This window comes from Peromyscus californicus, unplaced genomic scaffold, assembly GCF_007827085.1.
Source record: "Peromyscus californicus insignis strain IS unplaced genomic scaffold, ASM782708v3 Scaffold_4__1_contigs__length_199733344, whole genome shotgun sequence".
Classification (NCBI taxonomy): domain Eukaryota; kingdom Metazoa; phylum Chordata; class Mammalia; order Rodentia; family Cricetidae; genus Peromyscus; species Peromyscus californicus.
Genome location: NW_026294562.1, coordinates 124457336 through 124483782, shown reverse-complemented (window position 1 = coordinate 124483782; position 26447 = coordinate 124457336). Strand labels below are relative to the sequence as shown.

General features: G+C 38.7%; 1 long non-coding RNA gene across 1 annotated transcript; it reads left to right on the top strand.

Moving 5' to 3' along the window:
• The first annotated feature begins 269 nt into the window (after window positions 1-269).
• On the top strand, window positions 270-26447 carry LOC128125382 (uncharacterized). The gene is made up of 3 exons (XR_008223153.1): window positions 270-339; window positions 23647-23719; window positions 26298-26447. It is a non-coding gene; the product is annotated as an uncharacterized LOC128125382 (long non-coding RNA).

The window sequence follows — 26447 nt, the reverse complement described above, 5'->3', positions numbered from 1 at the left end:
CTCAAATTTAATTCAAGCCTATGTGTTACCTATGTGTGCTTTTTTCTAAGCTCACACCATATTTTAAGCACTTTTCTAAAAAATAATGCTACAATGATATGAGGTTTGTCATTAATTTGTGGAGATACCTACTTTATTTCCAGTTAGTGGCAGATAGAAGTAGCTACAACCACATGAGGTAAGTAGTTGGACTGTTTTTAAATAATGTACTGGGATCATTTTTTAAATGGTGGTGTTCAATGCTTCTCTATAGCAGAGTCAGGTAATGTCATGCCTTCTGTTTATTTTGTAATAGATGCTGTTCTGCTATGGGAGCTATCAGCAGAGGTCTGCTCATTGGTAAGACATTTTAACAAAGGTGAAGAGTTTGCATGCATTTGCATGTTGGATACAGGCAGTGCAGAGATGACAGAAATAAGCCTGGGTGATGTGGTAGGAGAAAGGGGAGAGAATTGCTTGTACAGAGAGTAGGGTACCAGTTTGGGGTAACTTTAGAGCATAGCTCAGGTCACAAGATGGGCATTTTTAATCATCTCTTTTTTTGCTGTTATCAAAATCAAAATTGCACCTCTGATATAATAATAAAACCTAGGTGTTTGAATTTTATTATTAATTAATTAATTAAAATTTCCAAGCCAGGGGTAACTCACTGCTGGTCCCCTGTTCCCTCTCCTCTCTCCTTCCTCCCAGTTCCTTTCCCCATCCTCCCCTCTTTTCTCCAATCCACTCATGATTTCTATTCAGAAAAGTGAAGGCCTTCCTTGTGTATCAGCCAACCATGGCATCCTAGTCTCAATCTGAATTCTTACTCCATCGGATAAAATACTAAAATGTGTAAAGCTTAGATATGAATGCAGATAGCAAAGCTGTCCCCATGGTTTACTAGGGGACATTAAAGAAAGTAGGAGAGACAGACTGAGTTGTACCTTCACTGCCACATCAAACTAGTCACGTTAAAGCCACTCTTAAGCTCAAGATGGCAGGGAGAGACATTGTCACAGTTCCACAGGTGGGCCCCAGGGAGGTCTGTGAAATTTCGTGTGTTTTTAGTTCTCTGAAGAAATGGATCCTCTGATTTATTATATGCTCCAAATTCTGCCACTCAGAGAAAGGATATGTCCTACTCTCATGGAGATCAAAAAATGAACAGTGAGGGATTACAGCATTATTGAAGTAGGAGGAGAATTAGGAAAGCTACAGGGACAGAGAGATGAATCATAAATGTAGCTGCAATGTGACACATGAGGTCTTAAAAATCACTGTTCTGTCAGAAGCAGAAATCTGGCCACTCTGATCTTCATTCCTTGTTAGGAATATGTCATGCTACATGGGTAATGGTATTTTGAAGATGTAATTAAGGTTATTAATCAATTTATTTTTACAGTCTTTGTTTTGTTCATGGCTAGGGTTTTAATCTGGGTCCCTGGTAGTTGCCTGGGAAGTGCTCTAACTCTGAGCTAAATTCCCAACCTCAACTTTAAATTTTTAAATGAAGAGAAGACCCTGGATTTTTTTCTTGGTGGGACCACTGTACTCACCTAGCTCTTATAGCAGAGACTTTTCATGATGACAATAAAAGAAGTCATGGAGGTACACATGCACTGGAGGATGGAGAAATTTAAAAAATAATGAGGTTTTCCTTCTGCTGTGGCTTCATTCATAGATGGTGGAGGAAACACCGAACCAAGACATGGAGATGGCCTCCAACAGTTCAGAAGCCCTAGTTGGCAATCACTTCAACATCACAATAACACAAAACAGATTTTTCTTCAATAACCAAAATGATCCTTAGGTATATTCTACCCTAAGCACTCCTCATAAGAGTACAACCTGACGAACAGGAGCTTGATTACACCATGAGACACTAAGTGGATGCTCTGCTTGAATTCTATTGTGTATGGGTATTTGAATCCAGAATCTGAAAGGTAGCATTATATTACTTCAAGAAGCATATTCAAAGTTGTCAAATCACCAAAGAAAGCAATATAGTACAATATTCAAAATTTGTACTATGAAAATTAAGGAAAATAAAACCCAGGCCATTCTAAATCCTGTGACAAAATATAAACAAAATAGGGGCCACAGTTAGACTGTGGACATTATTGACAGAATGATTGCATCTCAAACAAATAATAAAGTAGCAGGAGAGTGATCTGAAATTAGAACGTATGTGGATAAGTAAGACTATAACATGTGAGGTGAGATCACAGGTACATGTGTAAGGTATGTGTGGTGTATGTGTGTGTGTGTGTGTGTGTGTGTGTGTGTGTGTGTGTGTGTGTAGTGGTGATTTATTCTTATGTGTCTCAGTATAGTCCTCCTGCATTCACCTGGTGTGAATGTGAACAAAATCACGAAGAAGCCAATGTAAAATTTCCAAACTATGCACTTTATCCAAGCTGCTAATATATCAATTGCATTGGAACAAATTAACTGCTATTAACTGTAATAGCAATGCTGACTTGATGTAAAAATAATGACAATTGAAAACCTGACACAACTGGCTATGTGGCAGCCAGTGTTAAATTCTTATCAATCATTCTGACAACTAGACCAGCTATATTGTTGTACTTTGGGGAGATACTGCAGCTCTGAAGAAGACCTCATGTAAGCACAGGTAATTCAGTAGGTCAGCTTTACCAGTTGGCTTCAGTTCTTCAGTCAGTATACCTTCATTCATACAAAGGCAGATGATACAAATCCAAGTCACCTCTGAGAGCCATACTTTGATTTTTCAGTGTCCTGACTGGTGTAAAATCTCTCTATAAATCTTTTAAACAGAATTTCACTCTGGTATGGTTCTAGCCCTCAAACAATTAGTTCTTCTCATTGATTGCTTTTCTACATGATTGCCTCTGCAGAGTTTAAAGGAAGTAGTCTTTAGGAGGACAATTCCAGATACTGTTTCCTGGCCAGGGGCAACCATAAAGGAGAAAAAAACCCAAGAATTTAGTTTAAAGAGAAAGATATACACTATAAACATAAATTACAAAACTCAGCTTTATTTTATGACTTCAACAACTTGGAAATGTGCCTGCAATTTCAGTTCACCTGCTTCATAGCTTTACTTGAAGCTCTGCGTGTAGGGAGCAGCTTGTCCAACTCAAGATAGTTTGAGGTAAGAACATAGGTTCTCTAGCATCATTTATTGTGAAATGACTATATATATAGTACGTAAATCTCAGGAAACTTCCAGACTTTGCACATGAGTAGCCTGTTTTTGTTTTCATGATCATGTTTTATAATAGCCTTTGCTATTTTTCAGTCATCATTACTTACTTGTCTATGACCAAGAGACTAGACACACCCTAACAATGGCTGGTAAAAAAAAGGCGGGGGGAGACAGAACAGACAATGAACAAGATACACACTTAGTCTACTTATAACCTCATTATCTCCTAATCCAAATAAAGTCTTCCCTGAAAACCCACATGCTCTGCAATATTCTCTTTCTTTCTACCACTCCTGTGTTTCCAAGTACTGGGCTCCTACGTCATAAATATCATCGAGTCACTCATTATTTTTGAAAAGATGAACCTCAAGGTGTTGTTCAAAAGGAGTGCAAGAGGCTGCCCCATTTTTCCTGTGTGGGAAAATTCAAAGCTAGCCCTATGTCTGTTTCTGGCTCAAAAAGAATCAAGTGTCCTCAGGCTTTCGAGTTCATTCCAGATGATATGTCATCATCTTCCATCATCAAAAAAGCTAAGTGGTTTCCATAGCAACTGCCTCCTCAAACCCATCAATTTTTTCTGGTAGTATCACTTCATTCTGTTTCATGGATCACATTATGGATTTTAAAAAATAATACTAAAACTCTGACAAAATAAATTTAGGGAAATATCAACAGGCAAAAACTAAAATAAAACCACATAATAATACCCACTATATGCTGAGCATAGTAAGTTTCAAGAGAGAACTTTCCAACGTAATTTGGATTTAGAGTGTTAATGAAGATTTGACATAAAGAATGGTATTTTAAGACCATAGGCTTGAATCAAGGAAGAGCCAGTCACACAGAACAGAGATTGCACCATGGTCTGGGGACAGCCAACTTCCTCTTGCATCCCTCTTCTTCTCTGATAAGCATACGGTCGCTGGCACTGAAACAGAGTTAAGCTAAAGTTATAAATTAGGTTTCCAGTAGGAAAAGCTGTCTCTCACAGAGTTCAGAGCTGAGCTGGGAGCAGGGCCAAGTGCTCATGAAGCAATTCTGGAAGGTTCAGCCAGAAAGGCATGAATTTCTGTCCTTCCATTACTCACAGCCCTGCACAACTGGCATATCATTGAATCGGGATCCTCTGGTACATGGCGGCATTTGAAGTGGCTTGGCCAGTATCCATCTGTCTCATTCCTCTCAGCTACATTTCTATTACCATTGTAACTTTAGTTGGTATGAATTTAATGAGTGTCCACTTCCTCGTAGTCCTGGTGCTCTCATTTTCTGAATCCCAATGCTACTTTACCATGTCTTCTCTAATATAGTTTTCTCATATTTGTGATTGTCAACCTCACTAGGTTATGAATGCTTTGGAGGCAAGGAAGACATATTTCATTTCTCCTATAGTATATACTTGTCTTAGTTGAGATCACTGTTGCTGTGAGGAAACACCATGACCAAAGCAATTTGGAGAGGTAAGAGGTATTGCAGCTTGTGCTTCCACCTCACAGTTCATCATTAAAGAAAGTCAGAACAGAAGCTAAAACAAGAGAAAAACCTGGAGGCAGGAGCTGATGCAGAGGCCATGAATAAGTACTGCTTACTGGCTTACTCCTCATGGCTTACTCAGACTGCTTTCTTATAGAACCTAGGACCACCACCAGCCCAGGGGTGACCCAAGCAAAACTGACTGGACCTTTCCCACCCATCACTAATTAAGAGAATGCCAGACAGCCAGATCTTATGGAAGCAGTTTCTCAGTCAAGGCTCCCTCTTCTCGGATGAAGCCAAGTTGACATAAATCTATCTAGAACAAAGCTACAATGGGTATTTCTCTAGATTCCTAAGGACTGTATCTGTGTGAGCTCTGTGCATAGGGAGGACAGAATAATGTTTAGGTGAGGCTCCCACCTGTCTTAAATAGATGCAGAGCCAGGGACCAGGAAGATTATCATGGTAACATGGAGACACGTGGTGCACCATCATATAGAAACTGGTTCCTTTGTCGTGAGCCCAGGAAACTGTCAAGGAAGGTCAATTTCCTGGGAAAGATTTTCTTGCTGTGCCATGTCTGTGACGAAGAAACAAAAAGTTTTCATGTCCAAAGAAAGGATCCCTTGGAGAAATAAGAGGGCTGCTCTGCCAAAGAGTTACAAAAGAAAGAGAAACCTATGTGAAAATAAATGTAAATACAAATGAAACATGTGCTGAGAGTTTGAAAAAAAATCTTCCTAGGGTAGAACCAATCAGCATAGGTTAGATTATGATGTAGTAACAAACAATTCCAAAATATGTTGGCTTAAAGTAACAAATGTTGCCTAGTGAGATGGCTCAGGGGACAAACGCACTTGCCTGATTACCTGAATTTGATTCCTAAGACCCACACGGTAGAAAGTGATAACTAACTACCATTAAGGTCATCTGACCTCCACATGTGCACCATGGCATGTTTGTGTCTACGTAACACACCATGCTTGTGCACATATGCACATACATACCAGAAAAAAATAAATATTAAAAAAATAACTGTTTGGGGTCATGGAATCCCATACCTATAATAATCTTGGTATCCAGAAGGCCGAGGCAGGAGGATATTCATAAGTTTAAGGAAATTCTGAGCTTTGGAGTAAGTTCAAAGCAGGACTACATAGTGAGATCCCATCTCAAAAAATAGATGAAGTTAATAAATGAAAGTACTTTCAAAATTTTCTGCCATGCAAGTAGTGTTCATGGGTTGGATTGGGGCTTTGCTTGCATTACAACTCACAATCACTGACAGCAAAGCCACTCTGGAAGGCTGTGCTGCCTCTGATAGACAACACACAAACTCTAATGGTCTTCACACCACAAAAGAAATGTCCCTTCCCTTCTACACACAGCCTTTTGGTTAGACCTAATCTCTGATTCCATGAGTGCAATGAGAGTTTTATTTTTATGTCCCTTCAGGTAAATGATAACAAATTTTACTGAGATATGTAATAATGGCAATCAGGAGAGGAAAAAAGTCAAAGACATTTAAAATTATTCTACCTTTATACATGTGTATATATTGTGTTTCTGTATTTATATGCTGTGTCTGTCTGCGTGTGTGTGTGTGTGTGGTGTGTGTGTGTGTGTGTGTGTGTGTGTGTGTGTGTGTGTGTGTGGTGTGTGTGTGGGGTGTGTGTGTGTGTGTGTGTGTGGTGTGTGTGTGTGTGTGTGTGTGTGTGTGTGTGTGTGTGTGTGTGTGTTTTGTGGGAACTGAACTCAGGTTCTATGAAAAAACAGCAAGTGCTCTCACCCGCTGCGCCATCTTTCTAGCTCCCAAAGGTATTTAACTTCTGATATGTTATTCAAAATTAGATGTAAAAACAAACAAGATGGGTAAAACAACATTAATTATAACTACCTCTATCTGTCCAATTCCCCAAAACCATTTTCCTATCCTTGAAGCACGAAAGAAAGTATAGGTTTCATCACTCATTTATCGGTTCTTAAATAAATATTTACTAACTTCTGTATCAAGTCCTGTACAAGACAGGTGCTAAAAACATATAAAGAAACTTACCTCTTTGTGTTCCTTCTTGATCTATGATTACCTCATTATCACTTTCTGCCCTGTGTTTCCAAGTAAAAGCAATTAGATGTCAACTCTGGCCTGGATTGATAGAATTCTTAACCGAAATTCCAGAGATACGATGATTTGAGCTGATAAATCCTCTTGAAAAGGTCCACTCTCTTTATTCTGCCTCATTTCTCCTACTTTCCTCTGAGCCTATTCTTATTTCCTCACTGCAGGGTATGATCTATATCTAACTAAGTCAATTTACAGCGTATTTCATTGGCCGTCTCACATTATTTCCTGATGTAGTTTATCAATCATAGCCAGAATGGACCATTTTTGCCTCTTGATAATTTATGATCTTTTATAATGGTCTATCCTCTGAATTCTTCCAAGTTAGATGTAGAAATAGATCTTAAATCCTGATTTATCTGATATGTCAATCATTCAGAAATCATAATTGTGACAGCTACTTCTGCCTTAGAATTGCATGTTAGTGCCAGAAAAATGCTAAGAACTAAAGTGTTTAGTTGTTAAACCTCTGACTTCTGGGTAAGATGAAGGACTGGAAGCTGTGTCTCTGTAACATACTGAAAGGAAAAAGTAGACTCTGTTTGAAAGAAGGAGAAAGAGGGGGAATGTTGGAAATCCAAAATAGGAGTTACAGGACAGCTAAAAAGTGTGGAGAATCAGAAGGATGAGCTGCTGAAAAGAGAAAAGCCAAACATAGCTCCAGCCATGAAGCTCCCCAGCAGTAGAATGGGAAGCTTCATCCTAAATGTAAGTCAGATGGCTCTGGTGCAAAGAGATCAGTAGTTCAATTGACAGGACAAGCCCCAAGCTCTCCCAAACCTCAAATCCAATTGCAGTCTTGCTGAGACAGTTACTTCTCCAGCAAATGGTCAACAGGGGAGAGGACTAAGTCCAGCTTAATTAGCTCTGTCTGGGTACAATATTGACATGGGAACTACTGTTAAAATCAAGATACCCAGGATGCTTGAGAACAGGGAACATTCATATGTCATTGGGGCTGAATTCAACCTACTGCAGACATGTAATGAGAGACATCTGTGGGAGACAGTGGAGGAGAGTGAGAAGGGTCAAATAGGAGTAAATTAAAAACTACAAGCAACAGAAAGCTCAGCCTAGGCAGTGAAGTATGTAGTGAAAGGAAGATTCATCCTCACTGGCTGGGAGTAGAGTTCACTAGCTGAGAATAACTCGAGTTCGATAACCCTGAGTTACTGGGCCTGTTAACCTCTGAAGCTCTTGTCTTGTGTGAAATCTGGGAACTCCAGGGATCTGCTTGTAATTACTTCCCCAATGCTGGCACTACACACATGTACTGCTATAACTAATATTTTACCTGGGTTCTGGAGAGCTGAACCCAGGTCCTCATATTTATAAGACCAACACTTTACCTATTGATTCATCCTCCTTGACCCTACCCTAAACAATTTTCAATGCCATAGCATACTTGACAGTAATTTTGCTCATTTTTTTATGGTAGTTAGTGAAATGTTAGTAGACATTACTTTACCTTAAATAGATTAGGTTTGTTGTTGCTGATGTAGTTGTTTTCTTCTCTCTGGTTGGTAATGGAAATTGAGAGCTCAAAATTAGGGTGTGTCTTAGTTACTATTCTAATACTATGATGAAACACCATGACCAAGTCCAATTACAGAAGAAAGTATTTGACTGGTGTCTTGATTAGAGTGTTAGTCTATGAACATGCTGGCGGGGAGCATGGTGGCAGGCAGGCAGGCATGACACTGGAGAAGTAGCTGAGAGCTCACATTTGATCTGCAAATTGCAGGCTGGGAGAGTGAGACTGGCCTGAGGTGGGATCTTGAAACCCTGGAAATCACCCCCAGTGGCACACCTCTTCCAACAAAGCCACACCTCCTAATCCTCTTCAAACAGTTCCACTAATCGGTAACCATTTATTCAAATATTTGAGCCTATGGACAGTCATTGTTATTCAAACTGCCACAGGCTACTCATTAGGAAGATGCTCAAATAAAACTTAAAACAGCATCCCAAACACTATATGCATTTATTGTAACACAAGAAACATGGCAAAGCAAAATATCATAACTCCTCCCAAAAATTTTTATTTCATCAACTGCTGGATTCAGAAATGTTGAAATGAGTTGAACACCAGATGAAGATCTAAAACTCTCCTATTAAAAATGATCAATAGCCTCAAAGATAATTCAAACAAGCAGATGAATAAGTACAAAAATTACCATTTAATCTGAAGAGGGAAGCCAATAACATGGGAGGGGATGCACAGAAAGTCATCAAAATAGAAGAGAAATTCAACAAGGAATTTGAAAAAAGAAGTTATAAATTAAAATTTCTTTTCCTTTTTTTCGATTCTTTTTTGTTTATTTGTTTGTTTTTTTGTTTTTTTCGAGACAGGGTTTCCCTATGTAGCTTTGCGCCTTTCCTGGAACTCACTTTGTAGACCAGGCTAGCCTCAAACTCACAGAGATCCGCCTTCCTCTGCCTCCTGAGTGCTGGGATTAAAGGTGTGCGCCACTACCGCCTGGCATTTTTTCTTTTCTTTTTCTTCTTTTTTTTTTTTCAAGACAGGGTTTCCCTCAATAAACCAAGTAAAACCATGGTAGTCACCATAGCTAACAGACCTGACAGAGCAGAGTAAGTATTATCAAAGATAGAAGACAAGGATGAAGAAATACTGTGTTCAAGCATAAGTAATGACAAAATAAAACACACGACAATGGTCGCAACATCCAAGCACTCTGGGATATGATCAGAAAACCTAAAAATCTTCATATCAAAAGGTGTTAAAAATTAATAGCATCCTTTTCAATGAAATTATAGCTGAAAAGCCCCCAAATCTAGAGGAAGAGTTAGGCATTCAAATATGAGGAACATTTAAAACTCCAACTAGACATGACCAGAGAAGAACCTTTCAAAAAGTCAAACTGTCAAAAATACAAAGCAAGATCTCTATTTTGAAAGTTGAATGGAGAAAATTCTATCTTTCCTACAAAGGCAAAACACACAAAAATAAAATTCAGATCTCTCATCAACTACCATAAAAGCCCAGAAAGCATGGAACAACATATTGCAAGCATTGAAAATAAATAACTGCCAACCAAGATTGTTATATTCTGCAAAGCTATCTTTTAAAATTGACAGAGAAATCAGACATTTCAAGGCAAGTGTACACTAAGGCAGTTCATGACCTTCAATTCTATGCTGCAGAAGATAGTTCAAGAGTACTGTACACAAAGGAGGAAGAAAAACTGTCTCAATCATTAGAGCACAGGAAAGAATAACTTGCAGGTCTGAAATAGGTAACTGGGAAGGAAGGGGTCTTGTGGATGGAACCCACTGTACATCTAAAGCAAAAATACTTTATAATAATGGTGAAGAAAGTAAGTCACAAATAATGATCCAAACAACCAAAAACAAATAAACAAAACAATGCTACCAAAAGTTAGAAGAATCTTTCAATAATACCTAGAATCAAATATTAATAAAATATTTGATTGTTCAAAATATTCAAATATTGTGGATCAAATATATTGATCAAATATTTCTAGAAACAAATAAAAATAAAATAACATCAGAAGTGTTAGATGCAGGTAAGGCAGTTTTAAGAGGCAACATTATGAGTGATTTAACACTAAAAATATCAAATAGATAACCAAATGATGCACTTCAAGGATGTAGAGAAGCAGAATCAAGCCAAACCAAATGGAGTCAATAGCAAGAAAAACAATGACCAGGACAAAAAATTAACAAAATAGAGACAGAAAGAACAGCATATACAATCAATCAAGTGGAATGTTGATTCTTGGGGAAAAAAATTAAAAGAACTGACCAGCCACTAACTAATCTAAGCAAAATAAGACAAAAGTTAACAAAATAAGATACAGAAAAGGGGATGTTACACAGATTCAAGTAAAATGTCTATAAATTCTTAAACCTATGGAACTCACCAAAGTTAAATCAAGAGGATAGAGACAATTCCAACAGACCCATTGCAAGCAACAAGATGAGGGTTACAACATTCTTCCTTCAACACCAGCAAATCTCAAGAACAGGTGGATTTATTGCTGAGTTATACCAAACCTTAAATATTCCTCAAACTGTTCCATAAAATACAAAGGGGAGGGAAACAATTAAGTTCTTCCTGTGAAGCCACCATTACCTCGCTATCCAAATATAATGTGTAATATAAATCCATACATATTTGTGTCTGAAAATATCATGAGATCTATTTCTTTGTAATCTAATAAAAATAAAAATAAAATGCTACATGTTAAAGTTGATGTACATAGATTGACATTTATTTAAAGATTACCCATTCTGTCTTCTTGATGAGGTGAGCTTCTACAGAAATGAAAGAACAATTTTGGTCATGGGTGTAAAAAGTGAATTTTGAATAATTCAGTTGACTTTGAGCCATAAATCTATCCATTTACAGGTTTTGGGGAGTAAAATTAAGGTGCAGTTTTTTAAGCCAACATTATACAGACTTCAAGCTGTTTCATGGAAACCTGTTTTCCTATCCACCCAAACAAACAAGCAAATGAACAAACTTAATGAACACCAAACCGGAGTGGCGTGAAGGTCCACATTTCCCGACCATTTACATAAGGTATGGTATAACTCTGTAACTAATTTCTGGCTCTTAACATTTCTTAGATGTTTTTGATCCTATATGTTTTAATATCCATAAATCTGCCCCTAGGTGCCCAAAATCTTTTCTCAGCACAGTGGAAGACCACTGCCTCCTTGTGGCACACTGTGTCAAAGAGCAAATAATAGCCCTCAACCCACAGCTGCCTGGAACCTGCATGCAAGCACTCCAGCTTGTTCCTCTTGATGGAATAATCTAGTTTTGAGTTTTGTAACATTTTCAAAAATTCATTTGCTAACTATAACATTTGTCCACTTTTATTGCTGACTTACTTACTAGTCCAAAAGCACTGAGACAGAGACAGAAGACAAAGACACGGAGAGAGACAGAGACAGGGATAGAGACAAAGAGACAGAGACAGAGACACAGACCCAGAGATTGAAATAATCACTCAAGTCTGAAGGACTGGTCCACACAGAGTCAGAACTCACCTGTTTGTAAGGACTTAGTCCAGGTTGTTCTTGAACTTAAAACAATCTTTTAGCCTCAGCATCACCAGTGTTGAGATTATAGAAATCCAACACCACATCCTCGTGTATCAAAATATATACAAATATTCCAAGAATTCCATCTCTGGGGCAGAGTGCAACAGCCTTCTCTACAGACCCAGCTCACCTGATTTCCCTACCTGGGCCAGATTCATTGAATTTCTTGCAGGCACAAGGAGAAGAATTCTGTCCACCTCCCTGGGGTGTTCCTCCATTCTGCTCCATCCTTAGATTTTTTGGGTTGTGTGTTGATCTCTACTCATGCCTAGGCATGAAAATGAGCTAATATCAGAAAGAAAAATCATCACTCACATGTAACTGTTTTTCTTCATGCATCTTCAGTACTGTGTCTGTTTCTACATTGTTGGGTTCCTCGGATCAGCCTCATGGGATGGAGCCGTGACTTGCATTTGTACTAAAAGCCAATTGTAAGAAATAACTAATGAGCTTGCTGTTGTGTTAGAGCCTGAGATCTCTGGGTGGTGTCAAAGGAGAAGCCGAGCCTTTGTGAATATCTTTTGCATCTGGAAAGAGAATTGCTGCTTCTACACTGTCATTTTAGTCTTTCAGCATAAGGCTCACACAAAGGATGATGACTAAGAGAAAGTCTGGACTGCTTCTCTAAGTGAACTCTGAAATCTCACCATAGTATCTGTCCTATCTCTTCACCACAAGTCCTGGGCACTCACTGAGGAGGAAAAAAAAAGGTATCTATGAGACATGGTAGTGGAAATGATGGTGCCTGTTCCAGCCCACCATGGCGACCAGATGTTGCCAATCCCAGTCCTAGAAAAAAGAGGACTTTAGAGAATAACTGGCCTTCTTCTCACTTGTATGTGAGGCTTTCTGGTGCTTCTCCTCCAATGAATTCAAATTTGTTTTATAGAAGTATTACAAAACTAACAAAGGAAAGGGAAATTAGTTGTAAAAACAGTGAAGTATTACTATGCACCTTACCCATGTGAAGATCTACCCTAGTTACTCTACATGTTATCTCACCATATGTATTCCACAATCAAAGAAGGATGTGTTAATGTCCCCACTTCACAGTCCATTTTAAGTACACAGCTACCAAATGTGAAAATTATCATTTAAACCAAGGTTCAAACAATCTACACAACCTCACCAGTATCTAGACTTTGCACTTGACGATATCTTCACTAGGTATTCAAGCTTGGGGGATGTTCCTGTTTCTAGTAGGCTGACATAGCTCCCATGTCTGGTAAATTAACCCCACGGAATACTTCCTAGCTATCATGAGACAGCAAATTCAGAAAAAAAAAAGCTGTAAACAATTACATTATCTTTTCTCATGGAGATAATCAAACAAGGAGAGGTGAATTTTTTTGAGGTCAAGAATGAGCAGAATACCAAAGTCCTGGAGGAAAATGTCAAGGACTCAATATTAACTCCTCACTTGGCTTCTAGGCTACAAAGTCGAAGAAACATCTGCTTCAATATTCACCTTTATTTCTTATCTTGCAAGCTTTTTAAATTTCCCCGGTCCCAGTTTTATCTCTGTTGCAGTCACCAGACAACCTGATGAAAAGCAACTTAGGCAACAAGGGGTTTCTTTTAGCTCACACATCTAACCACAGTCCATCATGAAGGGGATATCAAGGCAAGGAGTTGAGGCAGGTAGTCACATCACTGTCAAGAGCAGAAAGTCATGAATGTGTGCATGCTTGCTTGTGCTTAGCACACTTTCTGCACTTCCATAGTTTAAGGCCCCAACCCTGGGAATGATACCACCCTTCTTTAGGCAGGCCTGCCCACATCAGTTGGCATAATCAAGACATGCTCACAGGTCCATCTGATCTAGACAATTCCTCAATTAGACTCTGATTCTGAGGTGTCAAGTGAACACCTGAAACTAGCTGTCACATCTATTAACCAGCTTTGATGTCATGAATATGAAATGCTCATGTGTTTGAAGATTTAGTCTTCAGTCAGTATTGCTGGGTTGGAAGGCTGTGGAACATTTAAGAAGTAGAACCTCACTGAAGGAAGTAAATAACTGACTGGTAGCGTCTTTGAAGTGTGTACCACTTTCCACTTCCTGTTCACTGTCTGCTTCCTGATTGCAGATGTGGCATTACCAGCCTTCTGCTCTTTCCATCATGATGGACTGCACATCTTAACATTCTAAGCCAAACTAAACTCTCTCCCTTCCATAGTAACCACAATACTAGCTTAAACTATAGAATATGTCTCTCTCCTCCTGCTTCAATCTGACTTCTGTGGGATCTCAACTGATCATGCCCTGTCTTAACTTTGTCTCTATGGTTTATCTGCCAATGCCAAATATGAGTACAAGACCACTGAAGTATATGACAGTTCTGTAATCCTGGCAGTCAATGTGGAATATGCAGGGGGGTAATATTCCCAAAGAAAAGTGTGTATTTTTTAGTCATGTGAAGATTTTAAAGTCTAGTTAATAGATAGTTATAAATAGTTAAGGCTATTTAACTTTAAACTATTTGATAATGCTCTAGTCTGTGGTAGGTCAAATAGATTTTTAGGACCCTTTTATTTAAAAGAAACAAATAATTAGAATAGGAATATGCCAAATAAAGGGAGTTTGTGAAATAGATGAGGTAATGTCTGTGGGTGAGTTTTAAAACTTTCAAAGAATGATGCAATACAGTAATATTTCTGGAACAAATGCGAATGGGCAACCTGGCTGGTAGCAAGCCCAGGAGCCTGGAATGGAAAACCCTTCCATTTACAGTAGTGTGGAAGCCAAGTATAGGCTTATTAGATAGTGCTAAACACAAGCTAAAGGAGCATTTCTAAATGACAGCCATGCAATGAGGACCCAACTCTTCACTCATGGCTATATGACCCACAAATACTAAAGGCCAGGGATGAAGAATTTCTTGCTATGATGGTTGATGTTTATTGATTTCTTGATTGGATTTGGAATCACAGCCAGCTTGACTCAGAGGGCACTTCCAGAGAGGTGTAACCAAGAATGAAAGACCCACTCTGAATGTAGGTAACAGTGACCCATGGTCAGGACTCCCAGGCTGAATAAAATGCTAAAAAAAAAGTAATGCCAGCATCCATCTCTTACTACTTCCTGCCTGGCTGTGACCAGTGAATGTGAACAGCTGCCTCACATTTCCACAACTGTGACTTTTCTATCACTACGACTATGCCCCACCTTGACAGATTGCATCTCTCAAAGTATGATAATTCCTCCCAAAAGAATTCCTCCTGCCTTAAGTTGTTTCATATTAGGTCAACATGCAATTATAAAAGTAGACAATCGACTTGCCGGGTAATTGCAGACAAAAAGCAGGACACCATAAAGAGATGAAATAGAATTTAGTAGCAGAGCACTTACCTAGCACTTATCTAGTTCGAATCTCACCTGAGGAAGAGAGAAGACGAGGTTAATTTGGATTCTTGTGTTTTCAGTGACTCATTAGAAGCAGATGTCTGATTGTCTACTTCGTAGGAGTTAGATCCACATACAGATTATGTCTATGTTGTCATACAAAACTAAACTTTAACTATGGGTTAATATACAAAGTTACCTGAAAAATAGGAGCAAGAAAATAACAAACTTAAGTAGGAAACACAGGCCAGAGTCAGTATAAATCCAGAGACTGTCAACAACATGCTCTTTCGGGCAACTTAAAATTGATGAGAGCAATGTGACAAGTATACAAATAGCTTTTGTATGGAACAAGGGAAAACAAAAGACTCAAAGAGCTCCAGGATGTGGGGTTGAGAAATTCATTTTATTGGGTTGAAGAGTGATCCACAAGTGTTTACAAATGAAAACACATATCTTAGAGTCAGACATGTGTGGCTGAGATGAGAAGTGGCCCTTCAAGGAAGAAAAAAGCTACTTGAAAAAGAAAAAACAAAACAAAAAAACATCAAAATTCAAATCTAAGGAGAGGAAGCAGCTTGTCCAGTCTGGAGACATATAAAGACAGGTCCTAGAAAGACTTTTTTAAGAAGAAACCTTGAAAACCAGGTTCTGAACGTGGCCTGGAGTTTGCCAGATGTTTGTCCTTAAATGTCAAGGAGCAAACATATCATAAGATCACTTCTTCTCTAAATAATGTATGCTGTTAGCTTTCTGTTGTTTCTACTGCAATTACAACCATAAGCCCTATAACAAAATCTCAGTCAATAATGTACCAGTTACCCAATGGGGGTCTTGAAATATAGTAGATCTGAGAAATTCCTATTGCCTAGTGTTTTTACTGTACTCTTTCTGTTTAGATGCATTTGAACACACAATTACTTAGCATTGTCTTACAACTGCCTGCAGTATCCATAGTAACATAATGTGCAAGTCTGTAGCCTAGGTGTGTAGGAGGCTATTCCACTTGAGTTTACAGGAGTACATTCTATGTTTCTATAAAAATTTTCAAGAAAGCATTTCTTAGAACGTATCTTCATTGCTAAGAAATGTTCTTGTTAGTCATTTCTTAGGGTAGCTGTGTTGGCTAGTATGAGAATGGCCCCAATATTTGAATATTTGGTCCCTAGGACTACCAGATGTGGCTTTGTTTAAAGAGGGGCATAACAGGGGGCACACTTTGAGGTTTCAAAAGACTCATGCTATTCCCAATTAGCTACCTCTGCCTTCTATTTACAGATCAAGATATAAACTTTCAGCTACTGCTCCAGTGTCATTCCTGCCTCCCTCCCTGCTAGATTCTTTCAACTTTATTTATTTTTTAACTTTTTATTCATTTTACATACCAACCACAATTCACCCTCCCATCATTCCTCCACCTCCCTTTGCCGCCTCCCCACTTTCCCCACTCTCCATCCACTCCTCCTCCAAAAGGGTAAGGACTCCAATAGGGAGTCAACAAAGCCTGGTACATTCATTTGAGGCAAGACCAAGCCCCTCTCCGCTGCATTAAGTCTGAGCAAGGCATCCTACTATAGGGAATGGGCTCCAAAAGCCAGCTCATGCACCAGAGTTATATCCTGATCCCACTGCCATGGGCCCCTCAAACAGACGAAGCTTCTCAACTGTCTCCTACATGCAGAGGGCCTAGTTTAGTCCCATTCAGGCTCTACAGCTGTTGGTCTAGAGTTCCTGAGTTCCCAGGAGCTTGGTTCAGTTGTCTCTGTAGATTTCCCCATCATGATCTTGACCCTCCCCCCCCCGCTTGCTCATATAATCCCTCCTCCCTCTCTTGGACTGAACTCCTGGAGCTCAGTCTGGTGCTTGACTGTGAATGTCTGCATCTGCTTCTATCAGTTACTGGATGAAGGCTCTATGATGACAGTTAGGGTATTCACCAATTTGATTACAGGGGAAGGCCAGTTCAGTCATCCTCTCTACTATTGCTAGTAGTCTTGGCTGGGGTCATCCTTGTAGATTCCTGGGAATTTCTCTAGCACCAGGTTTCTCCCTAACCCCATAATGGTTTTCTCTATTGAGTTATCTCTTTCATTGTTCTCCCACTTGGTCCCTCCCCCAGCTCAAGTATCCTGTTCCTATTTTCTGGTTTCCAGCATTGCTGCATTTCTATCTATTTACAACCCTAAAATATTTTCTCTTTCCACCCTATACACTTTCTGTCACCTTCAAATTATTCATTGATTAAATGAAATTTCTTTTTAGATACTGTTCCTTTTAGCTAAACAATGATAAGTGTCCTTTGAATGACCCCTTGTTACAAGTACAACACCAGAGTGTTTTGTCTGCATGTTATTTTTCTTCCTAAGTTGTTTTAGGCTAGAACACTGTGATTTTCCTGACTACTCATAGATATTTCATACTCAGCACAATTCCTGGTGTGTGTGTGTGTGTGTGTGTGTGTATGTGTGTGTGTGTGTGTGTGTGTGTGTGTTGCATGTACAAGTGTATTCTCTCCAAACAGATGATATATGAGAGATAGATGATAGATAGATAGATAATAAGTTACAGATAAAAGGTGATAGATAATACACTTAGAATATGAATATCTGGATGACAGATGACATATATGTAAGTTAAGCAATTGTGATGGGCAAAAGCTGGATTGAGTGTCCTCTTGTGCAGTCTTTCCATCTGTGCTTGGGAAAATATCTCGGCCTTTCTGAGTAATAATCCAAAAACAAATACAGTGAACCCATGGCTAGATTAAGGTCTTGTGGTGGACTGAAAGAAAATGGCCCCCAAAGGGAGTGGCACTATTAGGAGGTGTGGCTTTGTTGGAGTTGGTGCGGTATTATTGGAGGAAATATGCAAATTTCCTGTTGCTTGTGAGTCAAGATGTAAGAACTCTCTGTTCCTTCTCTAGAACCATGTGTGCCTCCATGTTGCCTTGCTTCCAACCATGACAATAATGGACTAAATCCCTGAACTATAGATGAGTCATCACAATTAAATGTTTTTCCTTTATTAGAGTTGCTGTGGTTGGCTAGGCAGTGGTGGCACATGCCTTTAATCGCAGCACTCAGGAGGCAGAAGCAGGCGGATCTTTGTGCATTCATGGCCGGTCTGATCTACACAGAGAAACCCTGTATTGAAAAACTAAAATATAAATAAATAAAAATAAAGAGTTGTCATGGTCATGGTATCTCTTCACAGCAATATAAACCCTAACTAAGACACATTTAGATCATAGTTATATGGACAAAAACAATATCAAGGGGAAATTTTCTGACTACTCAATTATTAAAGGACCATTGAGCAACAAGAACTTGATCACACGGAAACTACTGATTTCAGCCAGCTTTCTTTTGTGATTTTAAAGAGGTAAGGGTTTCCTATGGATAGACCTCGGGATGGACTTTTCATAAATTCTGTGATGGTATGTGTTGGTCTGTGGTTGTTCATGAGTCTTGCAGAATTTAATCACAAACTCAGTTGCTTTTCTTTGGGGCTCCCAGCAGACTGTACAAGTATTTTTACACGATCCTTAGTTGTGCTGAAGTTTATATAGCTACAAAGAAAAGCTTGTAATGGATTTTCTTCCCCATCTTTTAGTTTTATGTGCCCTTAAGTATCAAAATAGGGGTGGTATTTTAAGGTGATTTATTCAAACTGAGGAGCTTCTGTCCACGTGCTGGTCATTTGACATTTACACGGAAAAGGCTTTGTGTAGTCAGTTGGTGGCAAATACGTTCAAGTCTCATTTGTATCCATTACTTCTTTCACCTGATCCAGTACTGAGGCAACTTCTGATTGCTTGCATGTCTCCCTCATTGCAATGTGTGCAATGGAGAAAAAGAGAGACAAGATCTATATCTCAGAGCCAAACTCAGTCTTGAATTATGCTAATCAGGGAAAACACACATTGTCAGGCTAGAGCTTTGAAAGAGAAAACAATGAATACTTCTTTGTGCCTCTCCACTTTTTGCTTCAACTAATTGGTCCATTTCTCTGTTACAATCTCTCAGAAGATGGATATTTTTTTCTCCTCCCTTTGTAAAATAATCCAAAATCTATTTTTTGTGTCCATTAGAACCAGCCTTCACTAATTGTGCCAATAAATGAGTAGTTAAAACATTTTGTTAAGAAGGAAGTTTGCTTTTTTTCTTTCTCACAGCATTTTGTGGAAGACTTATTTGTTCTCTGTTTCCTCTTAAGAAATGAAGCAATGTTTAGAGCCTTGCACATTTCCAGTCAAAGCTTGCAAAATGAAAGAAAAACCATTTTAAAGCTAGCATTTAAGGTCCATATGGTCTCTATTCATAGTGAACAATTAATGCAGAGCTGGCAACCATGCCATAGAAACAGACGTGCCCAGCTCCTGCGAGTGCTGATAGATTTCTGACGACAGGACTAACATTGCAGCTTGGATGTATCACAGCTAGAAAGATGATGTATAATGGAAAGACGAGCTGAGTGCTGAAGATATTCAGGTAGTCTCAGTCATTTATAAAGATGTGTATGAAAATCTCAAAAGAATAAATAAAAATATATATGTTCCAAAGATGGGTATCCATGAATCACAGAGTGAAGCAAGTAATGTGTAAACCATGAGAAAAATTTACATACACCCATTCAATCATCACTCTAATCCTGTGGTTGTTTTGCATTTTGTTTTCTGTTTTTTGTTTGTTAGCAATTTTCAACACAACAGGTTAGATTTTTCACCAACCATAATGATTTTTCACTCTACCTCTAGACTAATCTATTCAGTTAAAAAACATTACATGACCAAAACTCACCCTAATCTCTACAATGCTGGAAATTCAAACAGATCTAACATGGCCTGGAATGTTTTCCACATGAGACCTGGGCAATCCCATAGTCAAGATTACACCCTAAAGGAAGAAAAATAAGAGCTGAATAATCTTTACTGTAAAACAATGACTGGGCTTTACTATGTATCAGCAACTGCTGAAGAGACTGAGAATGACTACTAGTCAATTATTTTGCCTGGCTGTGTTGAGTTAAATAAAACATGCAGAAACATTGAGTTACTCTATAGTGCATTACAGTATGTGAAGCAGAGAAGTGTGAGGCTGAAGGTTATTATGCTCTCTTACTAGGCTTAGGTAGTTTTGACCCAACAGAGCACTGAAAGGCAGCATATGCAGATATATCAATAGTAGGGAGAAGGATCTTCACAAGATGTTTATCTCTTTTGTCATCCCAGATCTAACAGTAATGAGTACAGCTCATCTTTCATTCAAAAAGGAATTCATCAGAGACATCAGCTGACATCTTTACTTCCTGTAGGTATCTGGCATCTTATACACGGTCCTTAAAACCAAGAAAAAAAATGAAGACTCATTTCTTCTCTGCTGTACACTATAGGGAAAAGCAGCTATGTAGGGTAAAGCAGTCCAAGAAATAGTCAGACAAGGCATATATTAATGGACCATCTTCAAGGGTCTTCTGTGAACTTCGATTTGCCTATAGTGATGGAGACAGGGGAGTCTCCAATATGTTGCTCCTTAGAAAGTCACCCCTGCATTTTAGCCATTTCCTATTGAATATAAACTTAGATAGACCCTTCAAGTTATGTATTCATTGCTGTATCCCCCCAACAGACTACCTGCATAATTGGTACTCTACTATCACACATCCCACCTAGACCAGTGACACAAACTCCTGTGTTATCTTTCTATGACTGCTCTAAATGACTGAAAATTTAACAGATAAAACAATATTCATGGGGCTTGAGAGAGCGATCAGCCGTTAAGAGCAGTTCTTATTCCAGAGGACCCAAGTTCTGTGCCTAGCACCAAAGCTAGGCAGCTTGCAACCACCTGTAGCCCCTGATCCAGGAGATCCGGTCCCCTCTTCTGGTTTCTGCAGGGACATGCCCACACTGGGCTCCCAGAAACACATATGAATAAAAATAATAACCATTTTAAAAAACCATACTCACCTATTATCATGACTCTAGAATTGGGGTAGAAGTAAAAGAGAGGTCTTACCAGACAAGTTTCATTATAGCTGTTTTCCTCAATGGAGACTCTGATGAAAAGTCTACCAACAAATTCATGCAGGTCCTTGGCAAAATCTGATTCTCTGTCATGGCAGAACTAAGGTCTCTCCTTACTCGGTACCCTTGGCTTGGGTTCTTTCCCAACTCTCAGAATTTGCCTGATTTCTTGGCCTATGTTCCCCTCCATCTAAACCACAATGGCTGGGCAGATTTTTCTCCTCCCCCTTTCTAGCCTGTTTTTCCTGCCCACATTGCTTCTTCACTCTCCCTGAGAAGCCAAGGCTATGTCTCTGCACTTAAGGTCAATGTAAGTAGATTGAACTCACCCATATAAACCAGAATAATCTCCCCATGTAATGATCTGGAAGCTGAATTTTACCTTCAGACAACTCAGATAGCTTGTTTAGTTACCTGTCTACAAAACTAAGGGGTTGGGATATAGAAATCCCTACCTTGGTCTCTTTTTGGAAGTCTAAGAGTGGACACATCCAAGATCCTAAATCTTGCTAGAATTACTAAAAAGGGAGGCCCATAACATGTACAATCTTCCTCTGGGACTATTTCAAGTCTGCAACAGGCTTTGGCAAACTTTAGTAAAGACAAGCAAGATATGCTTGAAAAACATCTAGCCTGGAAGCGGGCACAGAGTCAGTTTCAAGACTGTATTTCTTGAATTTCTTTCCCTTATTCTTACACTTGGCATTCCCAGAGAGAGCATGATGGTGTGACTTTGAAGTTATCAAATTGATCCCACAAACTGTGCTCACAACTCAGCTTCAAGAATGTGATAGTTTGAGTCTCACGAAAGTCTATAACAGATTTAAGTACAGCACTGAGGTACTATAAGTCCTATCAACTATTGAATCAGAAATAGCTCCCCACCAAGATCTAACAGTGTGTGTGTGTGTGTGTATGTGTGTGTGTGTGTGTGTGTGTGTGTGTGTGTGTGTGTGTGTGTGTAAATGACAACGGGATGAAGTATTTGGCTTAATAGACTTAGGGGTCAAATAAGGACCAAGGGTCACTGGCTTCTTGCCAAATAATGTACCATCACCCTCATGTTCCCTAGAAATCAAATATACCAAATGGGTATCTGAAATGCTTGAGATATTACATTTCTACAGATTTTATAGGTAGAATATTTATTTTTGTATCTTTATTATTTTACACACAAGTAAAAAGGATTGCTTGAGGATTAGACTCAAACCTAAACATGAGATGAATTCATATTTATTATATTTTGATACATGTGGACTGAATATAATCTCATGCAGCATTTGCACTGTAGTTATGCTTGGATTCTGACTGTTATCTGAAATCTCTTGTGAGATTTTCCACTAAGATCACTATATTAGTGTGCAAACAATTTTCAGATTTTGGCAGTTTTAAGATTTCTGATTTTCATATTGTAGTGCTTTTAAATTTTTTTCTTCATCCTAAGTATATTTTAAAGTAATTTTGGAGTGTCACTTTTTGGATTTGACCTAACAAAATTTGACCTGATTCTTGGCCTATAATTTAGAGAAATGCAACCACACACATACATGAAGCCTTTTAAGTAATCAAATCCATAATTATCACATTTTCCATGCAAAATCTTCATCTGTAAATAATACTGAACTTAGTTCACATGTCCACACCAAATTATGGGCTCTGCTCCAAACTTTTTCTCTCAGTCTCCATCATCTACCCAAGATATCAGCACACACACAGTACACACTCAGTGTCTGTTAGGTAGATAAATGAGATAGTATAGATTATGCTGCAATTGTATGTATGCATGCTTTTAGCCCCTTAAAAGCATTATAAATTTATAATCATTATGGATAATTTATTTCTACTATGGTGTATTCCTTAAACAGCATAGAGAAAATTAAGATCAGGAATTCTTTCAGTAGCAGACCTCATTCATGCTATGCAGTGCAGCTACACAAGGTACAGAATGGATCTGGATTCGCAGTACAGCCTTGCTGCAGACATCCAATCAAGCATTAGCAAATGAAACGAAGCCTATTTAAAGTTTAACCAAACATTACTACTGTTCTGGGATCTTGGAACAGAAAGAATGATCAGAAGAGATGAAGAAATCCCAATCAAGCTAACAATTTTTCATGAAAAAAAATAAATGAGCAATTCTAGTGGAAGATGTTAGTAGCAAAGAAATGGGTGTGACTATATGGAAATAGCTTTCGATCCTCACAATTGCTTTCTGTGCCTACAGCAGCTCTAAATTAATTAGCATATTTAAAAAATTAAAAGTAAATATTATAAATATTGATCTAGAAGCCTTATTTTATTATTGTATTATCAAGACTACGAAATAAAATCAAGTTGAAGTTTTTTCTGACTATTTTCACTTTGGTAATTGTCTAGGAGCAGTTTTTGAACCTTTTTCTCTAAACCTTTAGGACAGCTGGCTATGATGGCATCTTCATGTAATCTCAGCAGTTTGGAGGCCAAGCAAGAAAGGACTCCTAAAAGGTCTGTACCAACTTCAGTTACACAGATGTTTCTAGGCCAGCATAGGAGATAGAATGAGGCCCTCCATAAAAAGAAGGGCAAGAGACATAAGCATATTTGAAAATCCACTTTTCTGAGAACATTAAAATGTATTCATGATCAAAACAGATTTGATTAGGCAGCAATTAAAGTCAGAAGTTAGCACCAGAGTTGTTTCCATTTATTCATGCCTTCCTGTATTTGCATGGCATGCTATGTGTGAGTTGATAACTAGTCAATGACTAGTACTGCAGTGGAGAAAGTGGAGACCGCCTCACACTCATTCAGTTATACAGTGCCAAGTTATACTAAGGCAAGCATTATATTCCTGAAAAACGTCTATTGCTGGCAAACCTTGCTCTTTAATTCTTCCAAAGCTAATTGAACTCTAGATATACAGAAAATAAACTCATACTACTGGTTTTAAAGTATTAAAACTATCAACATCCCTTTTTAAAGGAACTAAACATGCAACATAAATCTTTATTAGACTAGTAACCAAAGCCCAAATTGTAGAACCTGGATCTTCCAACAACAGAAAGAAGGCATCACTTCATCATAAACCACACTACAGACAGATGCTTCTGTCTTTCATTACACAGTCAACATCTTTGTCTGAACATCGAGACGCTATACTAAGTCCCTTGAAAGGCCCATGGAGATAAATTGCACACAGGCCATGGAAGGCATCTTCACAGGCAGGTGTTATGAAGTTTGGATGGATGATGTCCAAAACTTTGAGAAAAGTCTGTTCTTACATTAGTCATGGTCTGACTAGGAATGTCTGAAATCTCATGAGGAAAGTGGCTCTCCTCAGCTTCTGATGTGCTCAGCATTTGGATGGTTCACAAAAGATCTGATAAGCATCTAGCCATCTGGGTTCAGGTCCCAGCCAGACTTCTGAAGCTCCTGAGGTGCATCCATCCATGCTCATTATATTGTAAACAAGTGCAGATGAAAGATACATATAAACTCTTGTAAGAGAATGTCTTGGCACCTATTATCAATTGCAAATTAATGGGGGAGCTTCTTTCTCTGGACAAATGTGGACTGTGCTTTTGGTCCAACTATCATGCTTCAGCCAAGAATCTAAAGTGATTCCCATTCTTCTCATTCAGAAAGGAGAATCGAGCCAAGAAACACAGAGCAGGCACCTATCCTTGATTGTCCGTGTTTTACTGGCAGCCAGATTTGAAATCAATTTTCTCTCCTTTACAGTGAATAGACAAGAAAGGGCATGCATGGAAGTGAACTTGAGTTCACCTTCTCTCTCAGTCATGGGAGACTATTATTTTGCCTCATTAGTGCTATTAAATTGTAGCCACAAATTCTGTCCCCAAGGCTCTGAAATTATCTATTTACATCCGGGGAGATAATCATAGTCTCTTGTCAGGAGTCATAACAGAACACTAGGCACAGATTTGGGACTCCCCTGGGAAAATATTATAGAAAGAGATATGTTGGTCTTTAGCCCACAAACACATGGACAGATAGCTCCATATAGGACCAGAGTCACTCACTAATGTATCTAAGGGTGATTGTCATTGTCATCCAGGAAAAAAAAAGTTATTTTCTTCTTGTTTTCTTTAGACATGATACACATTTGATGTCTGTGATCTCCTATGTTTTAATTTTTATAAGCTACTTGGTGCTAGCAGAAATGTTAATCCTTTCAAAAGACATCCCCGGCCTGCTTGTTTTCCCCACTGGCCCAAGTGAATAGCAATAAAACATCTGAACAGAACAGCTCCTGTGTTTTGCTCCACAGACCCCTCATTCCCATTCACTCTTGATTTTGACCTCCCAAGTCACAATGCCACATCCCATGGAGGAAAAGGAAAGAGCTGGGTCTGAGAATGGCAGAGAGGTAGAGAGATCAATGTTGTTTCCACGGTGAAGCAACAAAAGCAAAGTTGATGAGAAAAGAAGCCTAAGCTAGAATCACATCTATTTCAGCATCTCTGCAAAGCTCCTTAATGTAGGAATTCAGTCTAGAGAAATAAAAAACATGCAAACAAGTAATCTCCACCTGCTAGCCATCCTTGCTGGTTCACCCAAGTAGGACAGCTAACAGAAACACAAATACTGTTTCTGAATGGCCTCATTGAAAATGACTGTCAAGAAGATGTCCTTTGTGGCTACTTGGAGAGGAAGTTGGAAGGAAAGCATAGCTTGATGCCCAGATGCAGCTGAAGGTTGAGTAAGGTCATCCACTGGGAAATGAGACAGTGTCTTAGCTTGTGATATTAGACATGTGCCTCTGCTTCTCCACAAGTCACTGATCTGGACTAGAAACTGACATTCCTACACACAGCATTTCTCAGAATTATCTGGAATGTTTGTTTAATATAATGATTCCTGGAACCTATTTAACTGGAATGGGGATCTGGGGATACTTATTATTTTTTAATTATCTCATGATATTCTCATAGGCATGAAAATTTGAGAATGACTGCCTACAGTACCGTGTGTTTTGATTGTCTGAATGCAGAAATGCATATCTTATTTGGGAAAAAGTTTTGAATCTACCATTAAAGATTTAATTTGATTGGTTTGCAAGCTTCTTGAAGGAATACATTTAACTTCAGCTGGCATGGGAGGAATGAGTACGCCTGGGACATCTCGAGGTACTCAGTGTTGCCGGCAGAATCTCAAAGGGAATCATAGTCACAGCACTTCTGCAGTGTGCTAAAGCAGAGGAGCATCATAA